This window comes from Mandrillus leucophaeus, unplaced genomic scaffold (assembly GCF_000951045.1).
Source record: "Mandrillus leucophaeus isolate KB7577 unplaced genomic scaffold, Mleu.le_1.0 Scaffold157, whole genome shotgun sequence".
NCBI classification, from domain to species: Eukaryota; Metazoa; Chordata; class Mammalia; order Primates; family Cercopithecidae; genus Mandrillus; species Mandrillus leucophaeus.
In genome coordinates, this window is record NW_012101554.1 from 5161217 (window position 1) to 5166562 (window position 5346).

Here is a 5346-nt window from a genome sequence, read left to right on the forward strand (position 1 = left end):
GTTGCTCTCCTGGGCACTAGCCTAGGAATCTGGGGTCCATCAGTGAACAAAATGGAATCACTGTCCTTGAAGAGCATTCAATCAAGTGGGAAATACAGTAAAAAAAAAAAAATATATATATATATATGTATATATGCAAAAATGTTTAAAATCATATATGGTAAATATATTGCATTTAAACGAATTAATAGGCCGGGCATGGTGGCTCACGCCTGTAACCCCAGCACTTTGGGAGGCTGAGGCCAGTGGATCACTTGAGGCCAGGAGTTTGAGACCAGCCTGGCCAACATGACGAAACCACGTCTCTACTAAAAGTACAAAAATTAGCCAGTCGTGGTGGTGGGCGCCTATAATCCCAGGTACTTGGGAGGCTGAGGTAAAAAAAAAATCGCTTGAACCTGCGGGGGTGAAGGTTGCAGTGAGCCAAGATCACGCCACTGCACTCCAGCCTGGGTGAGAGAGTGAGACTCTGTCTCAAAATAATAATAATAATTAATTAAATGAATTAATATTGGTAAGGGTCTTAGAACAAGATAGGCACTGATATGTATCAAATAAATGAAATATGATGTCCAATCGTGAAAAAGAGCTTGGGAGAAAAACAAAGCAGGTTAAGGGCAGAGTAATGGAGGAGGCCATTTAGACAAGTGGTCAGGGAAGCTTCTGGGTGAGGTGATATCTGAGCAGAGGAATCACTATGACAACCCCACCAGGGAGGTGCAGAAACCCTGGGATCTGCCTGGTTCATTCAAACTGGCCTCCCCACTTAGGAACTGTGAGGTTATGGGTCAGGTACTTTTTCTGAGACCCACTGTCTTTCTCTTTGTGTCACCCAGGCTGGAGCGCAGTGATGCGATCTCGGCTCACTGCAACCTCCTTCCCCCGGGCTCAAGTGGTCCTCCCACCTCAGCCTCCTGAGTAGCTAGGATTACAGGTGCGTGCCACCATGCCCAGCTAATTTTTGTATTTTTAGTAGAGACAGGGTTTCACCATGTTGGCCAGGCCAGGCTGGTCTCGAATTCCTGACCTCACATGATCTGCCCACCTTGGTCTCCCACAGTGCTGGGATTACAGGTGTGAGCCATCACACCCGGCCAAGACCCACTTTCTTTCTCTGTAAAATGGATATGAAAGTGATAGTGCTTGGCCGGGCATGGTGGCTTGAAAAGGGCATGAAAAGGGGAAATTTGACCAGGTGTGGTGGCTCACACCTACAGTCCCAGCACTTGGAGGCCAAGGCAGGTGGATCACCTGAGGTCGGGAGTTCGAGACCAGACTGACCAACATGAAGAAACCGCACCTCTACTGAAAATACAAAATTAGCCGGGTGTGGTGATGCATGCCTGTAATCCCAGCTACTTGGGAGGCTGAGGCAGGAGAATCACTTGAACCTGGGAGGCAGAGGCTGTGATGAACTGAGATTGCACCATTGCACTCCAGCCTGGGCAACAAGAGCGAAACTCCATCGTAAAAAATAAATAAATAAATAAATAAATAAAAATAAAAGGGGAAATTTGGACTCAGAGACAAGGGGAAAATGCTTCCTGAAGGTTGGAGTTGTGCTGCCACAAGCCAAGGAGCAGCCAAGATGGTCAGCAAACCACCAGAGCTAGGAGTGAGGAGTGAGGAGCAGATTTGCGTGGCCTTCTGAAGAAACCAGCAACTTGATTTCGGACTTCCAGGCTCCAGAACTGTAAGAGTAAATGCTTTTGGTTTAAGCCTCCCGGTTTGTGGCACTTTGTTATGGCAGCCATGGGAAACGAATGCATCTAACATGATCATTTCATCGGCTGCAGAAATGAGGCTCAGAGCAAGACTAGAGTCTGAACCTAGTTCAGCTAGACCCCAGACCCCACACATGGGTTGTTGGCCTTTCTAGCCTGGGAGGTGACAGTTTGGAGGTGCCACTATATGCAGGGAATGGTGTTCAGAGGACTCAAAGCTTCAGCCACTTGGGCCAGGGTTTCCAGGGTTGGATATGGAAGTCAGGTATCTGGGACTCCAGACAAAGCATCGCTCTGGGTGGGTCAATAGGCACCAGCAGCCAGGCAGTTGAGGGATCTGTGCCCCTGTGTGGAGCTGGCTGAAGCCTCCCTTCCTCTCCCCATCCCTTCATTTAACCTGCTTGCCAAATCCAGGTGTTCCCTGGCCTCTGCCAGGGGTGTATTCACCTGACTTTGCCTTTTACTCCCTGTGATCACAGGTAACACACTGACCCTTGCTGGGCCTCAGAATCTCAACTCTTGGTGGGGTGCAGCGGCCCATGCTGGTAATCCCAGCACTTTGGGAGGCCAAGGTGGGTGGACCACTTGAGGCCAGGAGTTAGAGACCAGCCTGGCCAACATGGCAAAAACGTGTCTCTACTAAAAGTACAAAAATTAGCCAGGCATGGTGGCGTGCACCTGTAGTCCCAGCTGCTCGGGATGCTGATGGACAAGAATCACTTGAATCCAGGAGACAGAGGTTGCAATGAGCCAAGATCACACCACTGCACTCCAGCCTGGGTGACGGAGTGAGACTGTCTCAAAAAACAAACAACCAAAAGAATCTCAACTCTTAATATGGAATGATTAAAAGTCCTGTAAGAAATGATTGGTTAGATCAATTGGGAATATGCATATAATGTCCCTCCTAAATAGTTCTCAGTGATCCTCATCTCCTGATGTTCATGCCCCGTGGAGTCTCTTCATACAATAAATAGAACTGACCTGTGTAACCACTAGGATATCACAGATATGACAGCATGTGACTTCTGAGGCTAGGGGTCATAAAAGACACTGAGGCTGCTATCTTGCTGTCTCTTGGATTTCTCATTCTGAGGGAATCCAGCTACCATGTCATGGGGACATTTAGGACATTTAAACAGCCAGAGAGGGCCACACGGCAAGAAACTGAGGCCTCCTGCCAATGACCAGCACTAACCTATTGCTATGTGAATGCACCATCTTGAAACTGGATCCTCCAGCCCCAGGCAGGCCTTTATTGATTGATTGATTGATTGATTGAGACAGGATCTCGTTCTGTCTCCCAGGCTGGAGTACAGGGCACCATCTTGGCTCACTGTAACCTCTGCCTCCTGGGTTCAAGTGATTCTCATGCTTCAGCCTCCCGAGTAGCTGGGATTGCAGGTGTGCACTACCATGCCCAGCTAGTTTTTTGTATTTTTAGTAGAGACAGGGTTTCACCATGTTTCCCAGGCTGGTCTCAAACTCCTGGCCTCCAGTGATCTGCCTGCCTTGGCCTCCCAAAGTGCTGAGATTACAGGCATGAACCACTGTGCCAGGCCCCCATTCAAGCCTTCAGATGAGATCACAGCCATGGCCGTCATCTGGAGTGCGACCTCATGAGACACTCTGAACCAGAGCTGTCCAGCTGAGCTGCTTCCAGGTTCCAGGCTCAAAGAAAATGTATGAGATAATAAATGTTTATTGTTTTAAGCTGCTAAATTTTAAAGTAACTTGTTACACAGCAATAGATAACTTTTATGTGCTGCCATAAAAATATTATAAAATCTTGCACTAGTACAGAAAGATTTTTATAAAATATTAAGTGGAAGGAAAAAAAAAGCAGGCCACCAAACAGTATAGGACAGTAGACTCCATTTTTGGAAGAAAAATATGAAGAGTTAAAAACTCTACCAAAAGGGAAAAAAAAAGAGGGCATCAATGGAGAGATGGAGAAGCTTTGTTTTTGGATGGGAAGACTCAGTATGGTAGAGTTAACAACCTCTCAAAATTAAATTAAATGGAAATGCTGTTGAAATCCCAACTTGATTCTTTTGAGTGTAGGGATCTTTGCAACAGATAATTGGGCAAGGTAACATTTACTGGGTATATATGTGCATTGCATCATGTGACAATCATTGTTTCATCTTAATTCCACCATAGGAGAAAGTCTCTCTCTGTTTAATTTTTCTAATTAAACAAAAGTTCTAAGTAAGGAACTGCTGTTACTTGTTCCCCTTCCCATTTTACTTATGAGATTTCAAGAGGGGGCTTGTCTAAGATCCTGGAAACCATGGAGGTGGGATGACATCAGGCATGTCTGATGTTTACATATATGCCCTTGGGCCTCGTGCCACGTGGCCTCCCCACTGTGTTCTGGTTTCCCTAAGTACCAGCCCAAGGACACACGGATAGGAAGGGTGGAGCTGGGGCACCAGCCCAGTCTGCCTGATTTCAGAATCCCTGGTCTTAATCACTAAACCACCCAGAAAAGTAACTGTAGGAGAAGAGACCTGCACACTAGGAAAAGGAAAATTAAAGGGAAAGAATCTGTTCTAAATATTAAAACATATGACGAAACTAGAAATTAAAACAGAATTGGGCCAGGCGCAGTGGCTCATGCCTGTAATCCCAGCACTTTGGGAGGCCCAGTTGGGTGGATCACCTGAGGTCAGGAGTTCTAGATCAGTGTGACCCTGTTTCTGCTAAAAGTACAAAAATTAGCTAGGCATAGTGGTGTGCACCTGTAGTCCCAGCTACTCTGGAGGCTGAGCCAGGAGAATTGCTTGAACCTGGGAGGCAGAGGTTGCAGTGAGCCAAGATCATACTACTGCACTCCAGCCTGGGCTACAGAGCAAGACTCCACCTCAAAAACAAAACAAAACAAAACAAAACAAAACAAAAAACAAAAATAAGCTGGGCACAGTGGTTCATGCCTGTAATCCCAGCACTTTGGGAGGCTGAGGTGGCTGGATCACCTGAGGTCAGGAATTCGAGACCAGCTTGGCCAACACGGTGAAACCCTGTCTGTACTAAAAATACAAAGTTGGCTGAGTGTGGTGCTGCATGCGTATAATCCCAGCTACTTGGGAAACTGAGGCAGGAGAATACCTTGAACCTGGAAGGCAGAGGTTGCAGTGAGCCAAGATTGCACCACTGCACTCCAGCCTGGGCAACAAGAGTGAAACTCCATCTCAAACAAACAAACAAACAAAAACATAGAATGGGTGCTGGCCTAGAAAGCCACAAATGGATGAATGGAGCGTAACATTAAGTCCAAGAATAGACTCAAACACACAGGAAGTTTGGTGACCGATAATAGAAGGTAGGTATCTGTGAAGTGTGGAGTAAGAGTGAGTTAACCAACTCTTCTGCTGCCACTGGCTAGCAAGTAAATGCGGATCCCTACCCCACTGCTAGTCTCCAAAATTAATTCCGAATGAGTCAAATAGTTAAATGTTTAAAAAACCTTCAAAAGTTGCCAGAGGCGGTACACCACTCTCGCCTGTAATCCCAGCACTTTGGGAGGCCGAGGCAGGTGGATCACCTGAGGTAAGGAGTTCTAGATCAATGTGACCAATATAGCAAAACCCCATCTCTACTAAAAACACAAAAATTAGCC